Source organism: Polyodon spathula, chromosome 4 (assembly GCF_017654505.1).
Source record: "Polyodon spathula isolate WHYD16114869_AA chromosome 4, ASM1765450v1, whole genome shotgun sequence".
Lineage (NCBI taxonomy): Eukaryota > Metazoa > Chordata > Actinopteri > Acipenseriformes > Polyodontidae > Polyodon > Polyodon spathula.
The window spans coordinates 88,061,759-88,084,952 of NC_054537.1; the positions used below are offsets into that span (position 1 = coordinate 88,061,759).

General features: G+C 39.0%; 1 pseudogene; it reads left to right on the plus strand.

Moving 5' to 3' along the window:
* Nucleotides 1-394: 394 nt before the first annotated feature.
* The window catches only part of LOC121314002, a 118,413-nt pseudogene continuing 95,613 nt past the window's right edge, over nt 395-23,194 (plus strand).

A 23,194-nucleotide genomic window follows, 5' to 3' on the forward strand; every position in this document is an offset into this window, starting at 1 on the left:
ATCAAGCCCTGCATCCAATTGATGGGTTAGTGTGTGATCATGAAGTAGTGTGTCTCTCCTTGCATACGTGCCTGGACTGCGAGTCTGATGTAGACCATCCGTATGCATGTGAACGTAAGGATCACTGTGGTGGTGACTGGCATACATGGTAGAGCATGCGTTGGACTGGTTTCCATCTGGAGGAGCCGTGTATACTTCATATGGAAGCGGCAGCATTTCTGCATCTATTATTTCCTCCTCGTCATGTAGAGAGGGTAAGCTGACATACATGCCAGAGTGGTCCAGTACATCGTCACTGGTAAGCCGGCCTGGATCTTCTGAGAGCACTTGACTATCAATCCTACTCCGGTTCACCCCACCATCTTGTTCTGCAGCTGCTTCAATGACCTCGGCCATGGCCGCTTCCTTTTCCCGGCGAAGGGCATTTATACTGGCTTCCAACTCGGCCTTCCTACGTGCAGCAGTAGCAGTCACATGTTGTTCTTCTTCAATGCAGGTTTGTGATCAGATGGGCTTGAGTGGTGATGTCACGGACCAGGAAGAAGTACAAAACAAAAAGTACGGGCAAAACTGCACACATGGCCTCATTGGCCACCTCCCCCTTTAAAATCCCAAAAGTCTCGCTCAAAGACCCAGGCCAAGAACAGGGACTTCAAAGGGTTCACTGGTGACAATCCTGGCAGCGGAAAAAGCTACTTCCTCCCTTGCTGACAATATGTAGGCTGTCTCCTGTTGTGTCACTGGCAGCAGAAATGCTACCAACGGCGAGGCTGTCAGCAGACATGCTAGCAGCACCAAGGCTGGTTCCTCCAAACCCAACAATTCCCAGGAGGTCAGCAGCAAACGACTTCCAGGCCAGGCATCTCTAGGCAATGGTGTACAGACGTCCCCAGGTGACAGCGAGCAGACATTTCCAGGCTAAGCAGAGCTGGCAACCCCTGGCGAGGCAGATTCAGTAGTCTTGGACGGTGCACTTCAATCCTTCCTGGTTCAGCTCCTGAAGGCGTTTATCCCACGCAGGATACCATATGTGATCAGGTGGGCTTGAGTGTTGGATGTGGGTGGTGATGTCACGGACCAGGAAGAAGTGCAAAACAAAAGGTATGGGCAAAACTGAGGCGCATTAGCGCTCTGTGTTTAATTAAATAAACAAAAGTAAATATTTAAACCAATGGCTGGTACTTGTTGTTGCGGTAGCAGGCTGCTGGTGTAGTCGTAGTAGTAGATCTGGAGTCCGTGTTCTGATCTTTGCCATGGCCATATGTCCGGAGTGTAGCCGTAGTGGTAGGTTTATCTGTAGAGACGTAGCCATAGGAACATGGATCTATCTTTTCACTATTCTGTTCTCATCGCAAGTGACACTGTATGACTATACAGACAGCTAAACACCATTCCAACAACTGACATGAAGACAGCATGAACTTCTAAACTGTGATGCATATATTGAAACGTAACAATTTGTATTATGGGTTGACGGTAATGGTGATCATAATGGTAATGGTGTGAAAAGATATTCATTCCAGGGCAGTGAGCAGATAGAAACAGAATGATTTAAGAATGCAATTGTGAGTTTCTTTGTGTTACAGCAATGGTGGATTGACTACTGAACTCTCCCCTTTGACAGTCACATGACATGAACAGGTATGTTTGTATATTAACTGTACCCTGTTGAGAGACCCAGCTTGGGACCTTTTGCAACCCAGTTTGGGAACCGTTGATTTACCTGACTTCTTTGGGAGACCGATATTACTATTTCTTCATGTGACTGTCACTGTCAATAGTGATTATAAAATATGAATCCATAGTTTAGCTATTTTTACATCTTGATTAGTATCACATGAAAATGCAGTTTAACAAATAATATTACAAATACAGGAACAAGTAGTTAAATTGATACTGCAGCTTTGCCCCTTTCCCCCAATCCCACCTATTGATTCTATTTAAAAGCTCTCTATAAACAATTGGGTTTTTACCAAACTCCCTGTTGACAGAATATATTCTCCTGACAATTAAATTCACATTTCAGGTAAAGGACTGGAAAATCTATGAAATATGACCCACTACATGTACACCTGTATGGATGAACAGCTTGGGATCAACGGATAAACCATTTGCCTTATGTTTATCTGTTACCTTTGAAAAACAGTTTAGGGAGAATTCTACATTCTTAGAATCTGTATTCTTCATGCAGTTTAGGCCCCGGCTACTGTGATAATCACAGTGTGGAGTCCTAGTCTTTTATCCTTGGATCCCTTTGTGCATTAGCCAGATGAAGAAATCAGTGCTTAGGGAACAGCTGTTCTTTTGTAAACAGGAAAGGCTTTCATTTTGTTAATATGCAGCTTGTATGTGATGCCAATTATATGATTACAAACGTGTTTGCCAATTATCCATGTTCCTACCACAATTCCAACTTTCTAGAGCAGTATTCACTATTTATTATGTCATAGAAAATATATAGCAAGCAACTATAAGCAATTACCTATATTTGCCTAAAACAAAGGTTTGCTTTAGTCTTTTATTTTTCTTTTACTTTCTTGTAACAGTCAACTATACAAACTGTGCTATTTGAAAATATCACCAGTACTGATCTGTGATGGTGAGAGAAGGAATCTAAGCTGTAATTCTACCTGCCAGCCTGGATGGGCGCTTGGTAAGGTTGGCGGTGTTCTTTACCATAGATGGCCTAACTCAATGATAGGGAAAAACCGGAAGTCGCCCATCTTGGAGAAAGGGCGTAGCTGCAATAAGGTTAAACAAATTGATTGTGCTCAGCTGTGGGCTACTCAGCGATTGGAGATGGGCTGATCACTGGGAGGAGTTTGGCATTACAAAGGGGGTGCAGCTGTGTAAGCATGGCCCTTTCCGCTGACAGGAGTGCCATGTGTTGTTTTCTTTTATTACAGAGGACTGAGAGTGGAGCTGCAGCAACAGAGCCAGCACAACCCCTGCACTTTCCTTACAGCACAACACAGCATAGCACATCCAGCGTCACAGCTAGCACCACACACCCCTTGGACACCTTTACAGTTTAGTGCAGGGAGGGAACGAGAAGCACAGTTTTGTGCATGGGAAGACTGGGAAGCACAATTTCATGCTGGATTATGTATTGTGTGTGTATTTATTTATTATTTCAGGACTGTACCCCTTTTTACCTTGATACCATTGATGGTAGATGGGTGAGTTATTGTACACCATTATTATTCTTCTAAATATTAAAATATGGGTTTGGAACATCATTTACAGTTCGGACATTCACTCTTTCACTAATCTCTCACCATCCTTGTCACAAGGTCTTATAATTATGTTCCAAAATTACAGAAGGTCTGTACCTGTTTTTGTAAGGCATGTCATTTGAATAGCTATAAGGTTGATGGTTGCATGCCCAAATGCATGTTGATAATGAATTACAATCACCTTCATTAATTGCTGCTTAGATACTGTCTTCTTTCTGGCACAGATTAATATGGTAATCAATATATTTTGTCCCTGTACATTTAACAAAGCACTTCTAAACCCAAAACAACAGTGTACTAATAAATCTTGCAAAACATATTGTGGCACTGTGTCTAATTTTAGTAAATAAAACCATTGTCTTTCAAGCAGAAACACATTTTGTCAAACAAATAGTATATAAACTAATGAGGTGTTACTCTGAGGGAAAAATAAGTTATCTGTATGACAAACACTATTACTAGAAATCTTTGATGAAAAATTCCAGTGTATATGGAGGCAGTAATCAAGGTTATAGTCACCTGTGAGCCTACAAATGAAGAAAACTAAATGATACAGGCGGATTGCTTTGCAAAAAAAGAAAGAAAGGAAGAATGTGGGATTTACCCAAATCTGGTGGAAGTGCAATTTATGCAGTAAAAGTGAGCATGACTTTTTGACACTGTGGTTTCTATAATGTCACTTCATAATTTCTAAAAAATAATCAATGAGACAGTTTTACACCTTTTTCAACCTAGAATGCTGAGTTTCAAAGAACGTTGTCCATTTGCACAACAAAATGTACCTACGTTTACCCACATTCTGTTACTGTTATTGAGCAATTAGGTTAATGGTAGTGTCTTCTATATAAACTTAAGCTTAGGCCCGTGTAAGCAAAACAATTTTCGGTTTTGTGTATTGAGAGCTTTAATGAGTGAAAATAATATAACTATGCAGGTATTTTGTTTACATTATTATATATGTTATATATATAATAATGTATATTATATATATATGATATATATATAATATATAAATTTTGATTTTTGGGACCGTTTAAAAACTAAGGTGACCTGGAAAATAACAGACAGAAAAGCTCTCCACTGTAAACCTTTTATTAAATAAAAGTAAAAGTGAAATACATTTGCACGAGTTCACAGCCTGCCACCAGCGTCACTTGACGATATATTTTGAAAGGTTAAGGTATATATATGGTGGTCCACTATGAAAGGTGCTATATAAAAATAAATATATTATATTATTATTATTATTATTATTATTATTATTATTATTATTATTATTAAATATCCATTTCAATTCCTTAGATGCTTGTTGGGGGTAATTCCACATTGGCTTGGGGCACTTTTATTGAATTCTATTAACATTTACATTTAGGGGTCAAAATACATTACCAGATGCATTGTGACTCTTGAGATGAAATGTTGCTTATGCATTTGAAACTTGCCTTTACAGAGAAACATTCAGTCATTTCATCACATTTGTATGGTACCATGCATCTCACTCACAATTCTTTCTTATTAACTGCATGGGCACAATTTATTTTCCTCTCAGGCAATGAAGGCAAGTGTGGCTGACTCTGGCTGAAGCTGATAAGCCGCCCTATAGAACCAGCATTGCTGGCAAGATGAGATTTGTGAAAAAGACAATATCCCATTGGGTCAGACAAGCTAGGCTGTATATCAGACCTATCAATAATCACATCTACTGAACAATACCTTTAAACACATGCCAGCTTTCACAAAAGCCCTCTGCTGTTTCAGTTTAAATGCCACGTTATATTATTTTTTCTCAGTGTTAGGTAAACATTTTAGTAACACTGTATGTCCTTTTTTTTGTTTCTTTAGTTTAGGAATTTTGATATTCCAAACAACCAACCTATTTAAGTTATATCTGAATAAGATGTAGTGAAACAATGTACTGTATTGGGCTTGAGTTTTAGGAATAGTTGGATTTAAGAACAATACATTCTATTTATCATAAGAGATGGCATATTATTTTATGTTTTAACTTGTTGTTTTTGCTGTGTAAAAACAAGACAGGTATCTCATAATAGGGAAGGATTACCACAACCTTAAATGTTTGTAAATGATTGTAACAGGGCGAGGAGCCCTGTACTATATTGTTTGTTTATTTTTAGAATATGACACCCTGCAATTTTCCCCGTTCGAGAGGCAGAAAGAGAGCGAGAGAGGAGAGAGAAATTTAAAATAATAAAAAGGATCAATGAAGGCAACTGCCCAGCCTGACCTTAGGTCTATTTTGTGTTTGCGATTTGTTTTGTTTATCTTTTTCTTTTGTGCTCTGTGAGTAAGTGTTTTTTTTGTTTTAATATTTTATTTATTTTTGTATTTAAATAAACAACTCCGAACGCGATTTTTGCAACTGCAGTTACTTTGTTTGTTGTTCTTCCGGCATCTGGCCTGACGTCACCACTTGCTAGCCTGTCACCATGATAAAACTATACATTTTTAATTCATCCTGGGTGATGAATCTACAGCCCTAATCATATAGTGGCACTGTGAAATTTCTAAAATGGCCCCAAAGCTCAACTATGCTATATGCATTTTAAGTGACAACAAAGATAACAAATGTGCCATGGTAAAATAAATCTATCTTCTTCAGTCCCAACTTTACTTTCTGGTATGCATAGAAAACCCATTAGTGTTATGACCACAGGATATACCATAACAGAAAATAATTATATTTGATTTTATTTAGTGGGAGGTAGTTGGAAGGAGAGTTCAGTGAAGGCGATGGCCCAGCCTGAACAAAGTTAGTAAACACACGTCACAGCCGAAGCTTGTGTTTTGATTTGTAGTTTGTTTGATATTGTTTTGCTTAAACCTTTATTTTGTCATTGTGTTTTTGTTCCTGTTTTGTTTGTATTTGTAAATGCTTTAAACTTCATCTTCCTGCCACTGAGTCTCCTCCTGGAGGGATCCAGCCACATCCGCAACGCTTTCCTTTCACATCGACCCTATCATGTATTTAATTAATCCTATGTAAATACACTTAAAAGTACTAAAACATATGATCAAAGTTTTTAACCCAAACATTTTTTTTTAAAACATTGATTTACACAACCATCATAAAATTATTCACCTCAGGATTTTTCTTTTTTTATACTGTACAAAAGTTCCTTAAATATCAATAAGACTGTGCAGTTTAAAGTTTTTTTTTTTTTTTTTTTTTTTTTTTTATTGTTCTTGAAGCCACTGACTGCATGAGTCAGTTTTGCGTTAAATAATGTTTGAAGTAGATATGTATTCTTTCTTTGTGGTCTCTTTATCTCTTTTTCTCTCCTGGTATCTGATCATTTGAAGGATATTACATTTTAAAAGTTTCTTACTTTTTCTATTTGGCAAGACAAATAGAATAACATATTCTGAACGACTGGAAATAACATGTTACTATCAATCATATGTCAGCCCCAGCACACATTCTGTAGGGCATTGAGGACATTTTGATGTCTATAAATATTAAAGTCAAAGGGAATATCGGAAAGCTTCCTGATAAATTGGTGTAAGAGCAGAATTCAGCTATGATAGCTGTTTCCAAATTACCTTATAAATTAGTATCCTTAATCAAAATTAGTTTTTGGTTAACATGACAGCAACCAATGTACAGTCGTCAAACCACAACCACAAACGTATATCGAATATTAACAAATACAAAGAAACACCCAGCAAACAATAAACCTTAGCTTTCTCTCACAGTTATTTAATCACACAATTTCAATTTAATAGAAGTGTATAAAAAGTAGATACAGAACATAATAAACAAGTAGATACAAATACATAGATATCATGTCCTCAGATCCAGATTGCCACAACTGATATGCAATGCAGGGTTATGTGCTCTATTTCTCCAATAACTTATATCTGTACGCATGGGCGCCAACCTCTACTGTAAAGTGGAGGGGACGAAACGTCTAGCAAGTTAGGAAAATAAGGCCTGAGGTCACAACAAATTCTTCTAAACACAGTTGGCGAGTATTGAAACAGTAGCGATAAGAAATCGTCTTAATGTACCTAATGTTAATCCCTGTAATTTCATCCCTTACAACCCCCCCTTCCCCAAACACACACACTTGTTTGTTGCCTAAATGACAACTATATATTAGTTTATTTTATCATGCCTTTGCACAGAAAAAGCACAGTACTGTACTCCCTTAATTGAGTCCTAGGAGTGTAACCAGAGATAACGTGTGAAACCAGTAGGCTTGAAAACACAGTTTTATTGCTAAAAATCGGTATAACACTTGTAAATGGTGCAGGCTTTTTTCAGATTTTGCAGCAAAACGATGCTTAAATTCCCTTTGCTACCCATTAATTCAATACTTGCCTCTACAGCAGCAAGTTTCCAAGAAGTAGTCAACATAGATGAACCTGTAGTAAAATAAATACATCTACTCTATCTCCTGCTTTATACAGTTCTTTATTACACAATTTATCACCACTATCTATGCATAGGTTTCATATGTGTTGTAGCTAGCTAGATCACACTAGTTGTGTATCGGGTTGAAATTACACTAGTTTCAGCGATAACCTTTGCAAAACAATAAGCTACATTTCATCAAAACATTTTTAATAATATAATAATTTTTATATAGCACCTTTCATAATGGACCATCATCACAAAGCACTTTACAAGATATGAGACCAGGCTATGTAAACTATGCATCAGTTGTAGAGTTACTTACAACAATGTCTCACCCGAAAGACGGAGCATAGGAGGTTAAGTGACTTGCTCGGGATCACACAATGAATGAGTGGCAGAGGTTGGAATTGAACTGGGGACCTCCTACTTAAAAGACTGTTTCTTTAAACACTTGACCATACAGCCTCCTTTACATTTTAATTGTGTTCATTTTTTCCTCCAAAACTGTATTTACTGGAGTAGAGCTGCGAGAACTTCAATAATTAGACTTCATAAGGACAGAAGAAGTTAAACAAAGAGACGCTATATTGGCATGCTGTATTTAAAGACTGAACTTCAACTGACACAGATTCGAAGAAATGAATATACTGGAAGGTATAGCATAGAAAAGAAGTCCACATTAATAATGACAATGTAAAAATAAGCATAATAATAAGAGAACATATCGCTGGACAATTAGGAGGACTCTACTAAAAGGGTTGCCAAAGTTAACTCTTCCAGTCCTGGTCTTTGTTCCAACTCTGTTCTAAATTGTTTAATTGAACCAATTAAACCTCCACCCAGACCCTAAAGTAGTTAATTATCTCAAATTACCTGATAAAACATGGAGTGGAATCTCCAGGACTGTGACTGGACAGCCCTGCACAATTGTATACGGACCATAAATTAAATAAAGATCCCTAGCGCTACAGCCGATAACAACTAGAATATACAGGTGGATAGGGGGCAATGGTTTGGCACCATAAAATAAAAAATAAAAATTAAAAAAGATGTAGGATACGCTTAAATTGAAGTATTCTTTTGTTGTCAAATGTCAATCTGCTCACAGCAATGGATGAGGACAATAATAGATTACTTTGTTTTATCTTGATTCTGCACATAAAATACTTAAGCAACTTTACTGTGTGCATTTTCTCTCCATGTAGCAGTAGAAGACATAAAGACATAAAGACACTATAAGACATTTACCTATTACTGTTGGTCAGTCACTTTCTCTCTTAACTACTGTTCAGTACTTTTTAAATTTACCTCAGTATAAAATACTTAAGCAACTTTACTGTGTGCATTTTCTCTCCATGTAGCAGTAGAAGACATAAAGACATAAAGACACTATAAGACATTTACCTATTACTGTTGGTCAGTCACTTTCTCTCTTAACTACTGTTCAGTACTTTTTAAATTTACCTCAGTAGCTATATTTTTTTGTTTGTTACTTAAAATGTTTGCCAATTATGACTTAATTCGATGTGTGTCAGAATAGCATCCACAAAATTATAGCTAGTTAGAATTTTGTCAATTATGCTGTCTGATTGGCTGATTTAGAACGTCTATGGAGGTTCACTTTTGACAGTGATAATATGGTTGAGATCCTTGTGATATATTTTTCTATACTAGTATGTTGCTCTTATAACAGCTGTATGAGCCTTAATTCTAAATAATATTTTGATTAAATGCATAAATGTGTTCATTATTGGGCCAGGTATATGAAAAACATGTAATACAGTGAACTGGCATTAATGAACTCCCACTCCCACTGATTCAAGCGACGTTCCCCTGCCTTATTGCTATCTTTTTGACTTCAGGGTATCCCAATGGTTAATAGGATTTGCTGTTGACTAATTTGAATTTAAGGCATGTTAAACGGATGGTACAAGCAGGGGCCAGACAAAACAGTCAAATAATGAGATGAAACTCAGCATGTGGGGAGGTAGATAATATTGCCCTGGAGGCCCCATCCTTTATAGGATATAAATATCTGGAGCAAAAACTAAAACAACCATTTTCTTTGATTTGGCTTGGGTTCCAACAATTGGATTCTTTATCACATCTAAATATTCAAAGTATCTGAATATGTTAAATATCATATTATGTGACGACTGTTTCACCTTCAGTTGTTGTTTCTGCTAAGATTATTATTTACCATGGAACTACTCCAGCAATAAAAATAAATTTCTAGACACCTGGACTGCTTTTGAAAAGACTCCTAAAAGCAGATTTTTGTGAATTGAGCCATCTGTTTTATTAAATGCAGGGATTAAATTTCGATCATACAGATGATTGTTTTATATTCCAGGAAATCAGTTTTTTTATTTTTTGTTTTTGTTTTTTTTTCTGTAAAATGACGTCTCATTAATGCCAAAAAGTTATTTTGCAGTTGAGCAAAATGATATACCATTAACTACATATTAACTTGCTATTAACACATAATTAAGCAATACGTCTTGGCTAGCTGTGTACCTTTTTGAGTGAATTGCATTAACACAGGTGAACCACAGCAAATGATGTGCATTGTTCAGGTAATTTGAAGAATGCAGCTTGACGGCATGTAATAAGGTATCCTTGTAATGGAAAAAATCACTACACTCAGGTCAGCGGTATCACAGGAATGAATATAACTTCCTTTTTGCTGTGCAACAGTTGTTTTGATCATTGTAAAAAATACGTCAAGGCAGTGACCCTCAGACAGATTGAGAGTATGCTTTGAAGAGTAGGAATTTGACATCCTAGGAGGCTGTGTGGTCCAATGGTTAAAGAAATGGGCTTGTAACCACCAGCTCCCTGATTCAAATCCCAGCTCAGCCATTGACTCATTGTGTGACCCTGAGCAAGTTACTTAACATCCTTGTTCTCTGTCTGTCAGTTAAGATGTTGTTGTAAGTGACTCTGTAGCTGAGTTCACACACCCTAGTCTTCTATCTTGTAAAGAGCTTTGTGATGGTAGTCCACTATGAAAGGCACTGTACTTAGCATGCTTTTGTGAGTTATCTTACATTAAGTGTAGGATGCCAATACTTTTTATTCTGCGACTGTACATGTGTGATATTCACAATGCAAACAGTTACATAAAAGTTGCATAAATTGGCAAAATCTTTGAATATCTGGTCCATAACATTTAATATTTAGTTTATAGCTATTAACATTTTTCTCTAAATCTGCCTTTACTTGGCTTTGAACTTCCACTGAGCTTGAACCATTCCATGGTCCATTGAGCTAGATCTTAAATGCCGACACTTTGCCTTCCTCATTCCACTCATGACAATATGACCAGACTCCCTTATTCTGTCTATATACTTATATAATTAATCTTTGCACCAAAACCACTAAAAACAAATGTTATATGGTATAAAAGTACACTGGAAATATTTGAAACCAACACTGAGATATCAGTTTATTTGCTGAACTAGTATTTACTTTAAAAAAAAAAAAAAACATTGTGGCAACCATTATTCACCATTATGCAACCATTATTCACAACCAACAATGGTACCTCCCTTGGGTTATAGAGCTCCCAATAAAATAAATGTAATAACTTTTACATCATACTCTTTATAACAGTGAAAAAAAAAAAAAACGGAGCAAGGTTCTGCACCCTAAGCTCTGGTTAGATCATTTACTCATTAACTATTTTGGTTTTGTTAAAGGCAAGGCATAAAAGTCTCAAATCATTTTATCCTTTTGTTAACTTGGGCATTAATATTATGCGTTTTGTTACTAAGGGTACCATTCTTTCACATTATAAGAACTGCATCCAATAAGGAGCTGTACTTCTCCTTTTATAGGGTTGTATGATTAACGTTTTCCTCATCCTTTATAACTGCACTCTGAAGATCAGCAGACTGAGATCTTTAACTTCATCCTTGTTCATCCAAATGTATGGGGCTATATCTAATGATCGAAGTTCCCTCGCTAGAAGATTCAAGAATCTGCACCCAAGCATGGTTACCGGGGCGCTGCATCTTTAAAAAACAACCTTTTCTATTTTACACATTTAAATTACTTTATTTTGTTTAAAAGTATAGTTTAGGGTGAACATTATCAAATTTTAATGTATTGCTTAGACGAACCATGTGAAAACCATGATTACAACGATTAGAATAAAATGTTTAAATGCTTCTTTTGTCCTGTTGTGTTCTTTTCAGCATAGCTGCAGCATGAGAATACCTGAGACTTGCAGAGATACAGTGGGCAAGGATCCAAAATTGCCATCAAAATAGTTGCAGAAAGACATTAATAGGATTGTTTTTGACACCTTCTTATCTATAATTTAACATTTTCTATTACATATATGAATATCTGTTTTTTGTTTGTTTTTTGTTTGTTTCTTTTGCCCTCCTTTGACTTTCGCAGTTTCACAAACAAGTCATGATTAATATAAATGAGCTTAGATTCATTCAGATATGAAGGGAGCTTAAGACTGATGGTTGGAGCAAGTAAGAGGGATGACTCGAATTGTCCTTGCACTGTGATAAATTATACTGAATCGTGCATTAAAACATTGAATTTTATCACACAGCATCCAACTCTTCAATATACATTATGATTAACACTATCATTCTTTTACTATAAACAGTCAATGCTTTTTAGAACATATTCACAGTGAATTTTTTTGGGTGGGTTTATTGTGTCTTTTCATGAGCTGATTTGTGTAATTCTCCTACCAGTCTTCTGCTGCTGGTGGCAATGCCGGCAGCTTCCCAGCTGACAGCGGAAATGCCATCAGCAGAGACATTAATAGTCCCCAGTCTGGCTCCTCCAGCCGGGGTAGTCCTGGCAGTGGAAAGACTGCTTGGGGGGTGGTCTCCTGACCCCTGGCGAAGCAGTTCCAGTGACCCCAGGAGATGCGGAGAAGTTAGCAACCCCAGGCGATGCGGAGCGGCTGGCAACCCCAGGTGATGCGAAGCGACAGGCAACCCCAGGCAATGCCAGGCAGGCATCCTTGGGCAAAGCATGGCAGGCATCCTTGGGCAAACCATGGCAGGCATTCTTGGGTGAAGCGTGGCAGGCAACCTTGGGCGAAGCGAGGCAGGCATCCTTGGGTGAAACGAGGCAGGCATCCTTGGGCAAAGCGAGGCAGGGAGTCAGGACAAGCTGGGGTGCGGGTGTTGGCCCTCTTCTTGGCCACTGTGGCCAGGCGGTTCTTCCCTGTGCTTCCCTCAGCAGACTCTCCTCGTGATGGTGGGGGAAGTGATACCAGCAAGCATTCATCCTCTGTTGGTGGGGGGAGTGATACCAGCAGGAATTCATCCTCTGCTGGTGGGGTAAGTGATACCAGCAGGTATTCATCCTCTGCTGGTGGAAAGGAACCCAGCAGGTATTCACCTTCTGCTGGTGGATTGGAACCCAGCAGGCATTCAACCTCTACTGGTGGACAGGGACCCAGCAGCTCCTGCTGCTCTGCTCCTGCCGGTGGAGGTGGCAGAGGCATGTAGTCTCCTGCCGATGAAGGTGGCAGAGGCAGAGGCAGCTCCTGCTGCTCTGGTCCTGCTGATGGAGGTGGCAGAGGCATGTAGTCTCCTGGCGGCGGAGGTGGGAGCGGAGTGTAGTCTACCCTTATACAGGGGACTTGTGTGGCTCTGCCTCTCTTGCAGGGGACTGATGCGGCTCTGCCACTCTTGCAGGGGACTGGTGCGACTCTCCTTCTGCTTCGGAAGGGGAAACCAGCAGGCATTCTTCCTCTGCTGGTTGTGATGGGGAAACCAGCAGGCATTCTTCCTCTGCTGGTGGTGATGGTGGGAACAGCTGCCTCTCAGGCTTTGGATTCCAGCAGTTCCCCCGTATGGGCGCTGGATGCTTGCGGTCCCCCCGTCTGGGCACTGGACGCTTACGATCCCCCCGTCTGGGCACTAGTTCCTCCTCTTCATACTGCTTAGGGCATATGGCTAACGTGTGCCTATAAGCCCCACAGCCAGGGTATAACTTTGCCGCAAGGTTCTTTAAAAACACCTCCCAGCCATCATCCCCGACCTCCTCCCGCTGTTGCTGTGGTTGCTGAGGCGACCCCTGCTCCTCCTCCATAGTGCTCACCTTCGCAGATGGGGAATAGTTGGGGTAGCTGTCCGAGGGGGTACCAGGGGCAGTTGGTCCTAGAATGCCCAGGCTCAGCGTAGTAGTAACACCTGGGCTGCTGTTCCTCCGGCTGGTGTTGTGGCTGCTGCCTTCTGCTGTTCTTTCCCATCTTTGTCCTTTTTTTTTTAATAAAAACACCTCTCCTGGTTTGACGCTTGGAGGCGCTGTTATCCCACTCAAGACACCACGTGTTACAAAGATGGCCAGAGTGGGTGGCGTCAGACCACAGCCAAGAAATAAACAACAAGAGAGGTGGAGTTTGGTGGAGCTGAACTAATGGTTTCGCTCAGCATTTAACGAGTGAACAGAACAGTAAATAAAAAGGTTGTACAAACAAAAATACAGGACAAAAACAGGACACGGCACTGGCAGCCAAAACAAAGAGACAAACAAAACGGACTAACAATAAACAAAACACGGTGAGCAGATATTTTACATCTGTTATTATTATTGCAACTATTACCTCCGTCTCCTATCCCGTTCTCCACTCACCAAACACACAACCCTGAGTGAGTAAAACGTGCATCTATATGTACTGTTGTGCTGGGATTCAATTACCAATTAATTATTCACTTGAATCCCAGCATGTGAATTAATTATGTGCAACCTCGTGCTCACATATTAAATACTTTAATTGCACATGAAGTGATGTACAATTCCGTGCCTAAATACAATTATACATTTTTAAACACACATGAAACACAGACCCATTTATATCCCGTTTACAAATGCCTATACACCAACATTTAACACACCACATGCAACATATAACAAAAAATACACACAGGGGCGGGCACTTTGTCACAAACACACAACACAATTGCCAGAGGCTTTTATTACTGATTGCATAGTTTGTCTTAACATGATACTAAATCTATCTGTAAATATAAAGCTACTGTAAAACATACAAAGCATGTATTCCAATGAGACATTATTAACTTAACATTTCCAACAAAGATGTTACAGTTTACGTACATAGATACACAAGGGACCTACTAACCAATTTTATGGCTGAATACACAAAGCACAAGAAGGTTAAATGGCTTACTTAAAGGACACATGGTGAGCATGTGTCTGAGACATGGGTGTAGATCCCAGGGAGATGAGGGGTATATATATCCCCCACTTTCTGGTCAGTGGGATGGCATATGCAATCATACTCCGCAGTTGTAATTATATATGTGAAATTTCTTTTTGCTTCTCATCTTGTACCAGTTAAAAAGAGTGATCCGCTAATTTTGTAGAGCGGGACAAACTATGTTGTACTAAAAAAACTACTGAGTTTGAGAAGCGTGCTTGAACAGCTTGCAGCTTGAATAGATGACAAAGCAAGCAGGTGTTCATCATGTCTCATCTGAAACTTAAGATGATCACGTCATTCTTTTCACTGTCCACATCCTGTGACTGATGATTTAGGTCAGATTTTGTTTACATTATTTGTTTATTTTATTTATCTGTTTATTTATGTATGTATTTATTTTTTTCTCTTTCGGTTATTTTGTTGTAGCCTCTTGGATTTTATTGTTTTCTTTTTTGCATACTTTCACATATTTAGTATAAATATCAGTGTTTGTTCAGGTCCCTGAAATCCTGAAGTGCTAGAATTTAATTTAATAAAAATCAAGTATAGGAAAATAAATGTTTTATTTTTTTTAGAAAATTCCTTAAAAGTGGTAATTGGGGTGTTAGAATACAGTATGCATATCGTTAAGAAAAAACACTAACATATCTGCAAAATAAAAAAAAATTATATAGCTTGATGGTGTGAAAATGACACAACAGTATTACAATGGCTAATGTGAAATACATTGGAGGCCTGGTTATATTTAACAGAATTAAGCTATAATATATATATATATATATATATATATATATATATATATATATATATATATATATATATATATATATATATACACACACACACACACACACACACACACACACACACACACACACACACACACTACACTGCGAGGAGGATAGGCCATGTTGAAATGACTGCTTGGTTTTCGCTGTCCACTTTATGATGCATATTCCTGCTTGCAGCCATTTTCCTCACTGAATTTAGAAAAAGTGGGCGGTGTTTAAGCTTGAACTTCCAATACAGCCCATGGGGAACAATACGGAAGCCGAACATCCAATAAGAAACACGGTGTAGCTTTTCAGCTAAAATCAAGATAGGCAGTGCATAATAGTGTAATTTTTGTATGATTTTTTGTTTTTTGATATGCTAAAGATTGCTATGAATACAGAAAAAACCTTAATTGTACCTTGAAACAGGCTTATTTTGTGAAGTACTGTCTTTCAATTTACAACTTCCAGAATTTATCAATTCTTAACAAATTGTGTTGAATTTTATTCTATCGAAACTATTCACAAAGCTCCCAAGTCCAACTGAGGGACATACTGTTGATAAAGTGAACTGCTGGCAGTGGTCATGTGTATCCCACCTAGCACAGCGAGGGTATATATAGGGGGTGTAGTGTAAGTGATCTGTTCCTTGCTAAATGGTTAGTGTTTAAATCTACAAGGAGTCTGTGTTGTCATATTGTGAACATTTAGTTTTATCTTGTGTTTGTTAGAGTTTTGTTAACTGTTGTCTGTTTGTCAATAGACTACCAGTAGCAATGATCCGGAGCTGTAGAGAAAGCCAGCATAAACCAGGACATCACTTTCACCCCTACTGTAATACACCACTAGCACTTATTCACTGTTAATGTCATGAACTGTGTTTGTGTTTTGTGTTTAGTGTTGGTGTGTAAAACTGGACTTTTGGTTGCGGGTCAAACCCGTGGGATTCTTACAAACTGAAGTGATACACGCCTCTGTATTCACTTCCATCATTTATTATTTACAGGTGTTTGCCATAAGGCTCTGGATATTGTAGTCATTTCAATAAACACCCTTGCACCTGTTAGTAATTATCTGTATGATTTGTACCTCCACTGAACTGCACTCACCTGTATCCATACACCACTTTGCCACAGGCCTCATCTAAATTTATGGATCTCTGGTATGATTAAAATAAAATTGCCTTATGTGCTAAGTGCAGACTAAAATACAACTTTCAATTAGATGGGCGAAAAAAACAAACAACAATTCGGTCTGCATGCAATTCATTTGTTATGATGCAGAAATTCTTGTTAATTCAAGTAAACTTTTTTTAATGGCAGTATAATGGCACCAAGAAAAATTACAAATACAAGATCCATTATCTTATGTAAGTTAGGAACTAAAAGATTTAGAGGTTTGGCTGCAGATTCCAGGTTCCTTTGGACAAGCTACAGACTCACAGACTGAAGCCTTCTTCTTTGTAATCATTTCTCATGCATAAGCATCTGCCAACTGATATGTCTGTGATTAAATAAAAAACACATTTTGTTGATAATTAGTAACATTAAAACAAATGAGTCTGCACGGAAATTGATTCCTGTTTGGCATAGGATCCAGTTTGAAATAATTAAATACATGAATGATGTGAATAAGACTTCTTATTACATAGAGAAAATGAGTCATACAGAACAACCTTATTCATTACCCTCGCAAAATATGGTAAGCACTTTTAAAATGTAATCCTCAATTTCTAAAATCAGTATTCTATTACTTATATCATTAATGTTTTGTTGAAATAAAATATATAATTTTCAATATCAACAATTCTCTAGAACTGGAGGACCCCCTTCTGACAGGCTGACGGTGTGCTAGAGAAAGTCTATTGCCAGGAAAATTGATTCACTCTTCAGTCATGTGATCAAACTCCACAAATGTATTATTCTATTTTCAGTCCCTCGTTGTCAATTTCCAGCTTCTTCCCGGGGTTCATGTTCTAAGAATTCAACTAAAATGAACACGTCAGAGAGTGATAATTCTAGTAACTCAGTAGTGACCTTCCTTTGTGTGGCCTTACTGAATACAATATCTCTGGAAAATAAGTCTCTCCTAATAAACGATTTAATTTTGCAATCAAGTTCTACCAAGCACACCTGGCGCTATATTAAATATCGTCCTTATAATTCACTACTCAAGTTCAGTAGATCATTATAACACCATCCTAAGCAATATCTTTAATAATGTAGCACCTATCAAAAATAATAAAGTGACTCTTAAAAGATTCTACCCATGGTTTAATGTAACTACACATACACTTAAACGTGCATGTCGGAAACTGGAACGTAGATGGAAAGACACCAAATTGCAGGTCTTCTTGCGTGTCTGGAAATATCTTGAAATATAAGGCTGCTCTGACTCCATCTAGATCAGCCTATTACTCAAATCTTATAGAAACAAATAAAGATAATCTATTTTAAAACAATAGCTAAATTAACAAACCAGCAGAAGTAGCCCCCCTTTGGTGCATTGTCGCCAGCAAGCAGTGATGTTTTTCAATCAATCTTTATTTTATATAGCACCTTTCATAGTGGAACACCATCACAAAGCGCTTTACAAGATGCAATAAATACAAGAAAATCTATAATACTTCAAATAGAGAAATGCATAATACATAGTACATTGAATACAGTGGAAAGTGCATAATACATGATAGTAGCATAATACATTAAATAGTACACTAAATACAGTGGAAAGTGCATAATACATTAAATAGTACAATACAGTGGAAAGTGCAGGACACATGATAGTAACAATACGTGAAATAGTAGCAGCAGCTAATAACACACATGGAGCATGGAAAGCAAGAAAGAACAGGTGGGTTTTGAGAGTTGATTTAAAGCGAGCTACGGTCAGAGCACGAACCAAAGCTGGGAGAGAGTTCCAGGGAGTCAGAGCCATGAGGCTAAATGAGCGTTGTTCAAGTGTGATGCGCTTTTGCTTGGGGATAACAAGTAAGCCAGAGTCAGAGGACATCAGCTTGCGGGCAAGGACATAGTGAGTAAGCAGGTTGAGGGGGTACTTGGGACCTGTGTGATGAAGGAGCAAGATGAGGGGGGTGATGTGATCACGTTTTTTTACATCTGGTAAGGATCCTGGCAGCAGCATTCTGAACTAGCTGCAGTCGGTGAGTGCTGGAAGACCACCATATAGAGAGTTGCAGTAGTCGAGACAAGAGGAGACAAAAACATGACAAAGTATCTCCGCATCTGGGAGGGAAAGGTAGGGACAGACTTTGGAGATATTTCTAAGATGGTAGAAGGAAGATTTGACCTTGGAGGAGATGTGGACATCAAAGGAGAGGTTGCTATCAAGAAGTAAACCAAGGCTTCGTACTGTGGGGGAAGCCAGCAGCAGACAGTTTCCGAGGTTCAGGGCAGCTACTTTGAGATTCTTAAGTTCAGTTTTAGAACCTACTGGGAGGATTTCAGATTTATTAGTGTTCAATTGAAGAAAACTGGCAGACATCCAGGCCTCAATGTCTTGAATGCAGACCCAGAACATGGCAGAAGGGCTACCAGGGTTGAATTTTAAGTAGAGCTGGGTGTCGTCAGCATAGGAGTGAAAAATTAGGTTGTGTTGGCGGATAAGGTGGCCCAAGGGAAGCATGTAGATATTGAAGAGAAGGGGCCCAAGAACAGATCCTTGGGGGACACCACAAGTGACTGGATTTGCAACACCACTGTGCTCAGCATAGAAAACAGACTGCATACGTCCGGATAGGTAAGAGGACATCCAGGAGAGACAGGTTCCAGGGATCCCAGCATACTTCTGAGGCGATCAAGAAGAATACTATGATCTATGGTGTCAAAAGCAGCTGTTAGGTCAAGAAGGACAAGCACAGAGGGAGCACCAGAATCAGCATTGAGCAGGAGATCATTCACAATCCAGAGAAGAGCAGTTTCAGTACTGTGATGTGGCCGGAAGCCAGACTGTATAGATTCAAGCAGATTATCCGTGAGATGTTTCACATGCTTACTGGCTACAGCCCTTTCGATTTGCTTTTTTTTGGAGAGAAAAGGGAGATTGGAAATGGAATGGAAATTAGATAAGTCAGTCGGGTCGAGGGAGGTTTTTTTGAGTACCGGCATAACTCGGGTAAGCTTAAGGGCAGCAGGAACAGAGCCAGAGGTAGAGAGTGTGCATAATGGAAGGAGCGAGATCAAAAGCACAGAGACGGACAAGGTTAGTCAGCCAGGGGTCCAGGAGGCACGTGGCAGTAGTTGATTTCAACAGTAAGCCAGAATCATCAGCAATGGAGAAGGGAGAAGGAGGAGAAGGAGAATGACGAGAGGGCAAGAGGAGCAACCAGAGGAGCACTGATGTGGTCAAGTAGTAGTAGACTGGGTTTGTGGTGGGAGAGCGTAGAATAGATGTTTTCCATTTTGTTCTGAAAGAAAGAGAAGAAATCATGACAGGTAAGAGAGGAGGATGGATGGGAGTTGGATCGGTCGGTGGCTGGATGTAGGATTTCGTCAGTGGTTTTGAAGAGAACGTTGGGTTTACCGTGTCCCATAGTTATGATTTCAGAGAAATATTTCACCCTGGCCATGGCAAGCGCACGTCTGTAGCTCGCGAGATGGTCAGTCCAGATCTCTCTGTAACTGTTAGTCCAGATGACCTCCACTTGTGCTCGAGTTTGAGGCAAGCAGATTTATGCAGTCGAAGTTCAAGGGTGTACCATGGGCAGTTACAATCTTTCTATACGGTTCTGATTGTAAGCATGGCAACAGTCTCGACGAGTAAGGGTGGTGTTGTAGAGAGTCACGGCACCATCAACTGAGGACGGGAAAGTACCAGTTAGAGGTGATGCAGAGACACATTCTAAGAGTTTCAGAGGATTCAGTAGATTCTTGGGATGGAAGGAGACAACAGTATCAACAGCGGAGCAAGGAGCAGGGAGATTAATATTAGCAGTGATTAAGAAATGGTCAGAGAGAGAGAGACATCTGAGACAGAGAGATTGGAGACATCAAGGCCCCTGGTGATGTGCAGATCCAGGGTGTGTCCTCGGGTGTAAGAGGGGATGTTGACCGATTAAGAGAGTCCAAGACCATCCAGAAGCGTGTTGAAGTCGGTCACTAGGTGGGGAGGAAGACAAGTCAACATGAATGTTGAAGTCACCTAGGAGTAAGAGTTTGTCAGTAGAAGTGCGACGAGGGAGAGGAATTCTGAGAACTCTGCAACAAAAGCAGAGTTATTCTTAGGTGGACTGTAGATAACAGCAAGGGTGAGGGATATGGGAGAGGGGAACTTGATAGCTAGATATTCAAATGAAGAAAAGGTACGCAAAGAAAGAACTGAAGAATCAAGCACAGAATTAGCAGTAACAGCCGAGCCTCCATCTCTGCCAAAGTTTGTCAAAGAGGGAATAGCCCTTTGGGGTGGCTAGATGCAGCAAGTGCATGAGGTTTACAAAGTGCCAGGTATCAGCTAGACAGAGAAGATCAAGATTGATATCAGTTATAAGTTGACAGAGAAGCAGAGATTTGTTATTCAGGGAACAATAGTTGAAAAAGGAGATTTTCAAGTTTGTAGCAACATAGGGGGAGAACAAGTGAGCCTGCTTTGTCCAGGGGATCCAGACGTTAAGTGTCAAGGAAGGAATGAGGCCTCTAGTAGCCATCTGGAGGGATTGGAAAAAGGTCCTAGCTCCGCCTGTCCTCACTCGGACTGCCACAGTATAGACTGCCCTTGGATGTGTGGCCCTTCGACGGCTGGCTCTTGGAACTGCTGGAGTTCTAAGACACTGATTGACAATTTATACTATCCTGTTGCCCTGCAGCTGTATACTTTACACACCTTTCTAATCAGCCTCCCAATTCAACACAGCCCAGCACACGAAGGAAATCTAAACTACTATTTTTAAGTGCAGCCAGATTTAATTTAACAAATCAACAATTTAAGTATTTAATGCACTGGAATTCACTTCCCTGTTTCAATGTTGTATTTCGCCAGCGGCTGGAAGCACACGCGGCTCTGCAGTTTAATCATCCACTTTAATACAAAAATCATTGATATGAGAAATCAGATATCTAACAGTACAGGCAATTAAAGAAATACAATACCTATTAGTCAGGGGTGTTCAATTAATATCGCCTGATGCCCAGGACAAGATTTATGTTAGGGACAACAATTTTTGCCGTTACACTTTGCCCGTTGGTCAAATAGTTTTTTTTTTGTTTGTTTTTTTCTCTGTTGCTAGAAAAAAACTCTGTGTGTATAATATATTATTGTGATGAGTCAAAGGGGTTTCGGTCTGCAATTCAGCCTCCCAACAGTAGAAGGCATCAAACCAACTCGGGACTTCCCTTACCAAGGTCTTGTGACCATGACAAAAAGTCATCTTTTTGAGGGGCGGCACCTTGGTGAGGGGCGGAAGTACGAGTATGTAAATTCCAGCCACTGGAGTCAAGTGAAGTTAAGGATACCTGTCAGTCTGGGATTGGTGATCCACTGACTACCGGGGCGGGGTTTGCATACTAAAGGTAATGTGCTACTGTGTTCGGGGTTGGTCCTGAGGAATAGAGGCGGGGAAAAAAAGGCTGGAGGGAAGTACGTGCGGGGTGGACTATGTTATTTACTTTGAATTACAGACGGAGGCCTTACTAACTTTGCTCTTTTCTATTTTTATTCTTTTTGTTTCATTTTGGATTGAGCAGATCACGAAGAGGATTAAGAGGCTTCCGTTCCTTTATTTTTGATTACTCCAGTACTCCCTCCCTCACATCCTTCTTTATTGTTTTTTTTTCTTTTCCGTGTAATATTAAATAAAATTTTAATTTTTTTTTTTACTTTTAAATCGCTGTCTGGAAAATCCATTTTTACTCACACGCCTCACAATTATATATATATATATATATATATATATATATATATATATATATATATATATATATATATATATGTGTGTGTGTGTGTGTGTGTGTGTGTGTGTGTGTGTATTATATATATATATATATATATATATATATATATATATATATATATATGTGTGTGTGTGTGTGTGTGTATATATATATATATATATATATATATATAGACACACACACACACATATACAGTACCAGTCAAAAGTTTGAGTACACTTGCTGGAAACTAGGTTTTTTTCATCATTGACCATGTTTTATGTTGTATACGTTTCTGTAAATACTTGAAAATGAAAACACATGTTACAATATACAAAACAAAACATAAGGAGTGTCAAAACAATGTTCAAGAAAATTGAAAATTGTCTCTAAATCTTGGATTCCTCAAAATAGCCACCCTTTGCCTTAATAACATCCTCAAAAACACGAGGCATTCGGTTAACAAGTTTCAGCAGGAAATCACCCGACATGTCTTCCCAGCTCTTCTGCAGCAATTCCCAGAGATGTAGGGCACTTGTGGGCAGCTTTGCTTTGACTCTTCTATCCAGTTCATCCCAAACAAGTTCTATGGGATTGAGGTCTGGAGACTGGCAGCCAGGTCATTAGATTGAGTTGTCCTTCACTTTCCTTCTTCGCCAGATAGTTTTTGCACAACTTTGAGGTGTGTTTCGGGTCATTATCTTGCTGAAGAATGA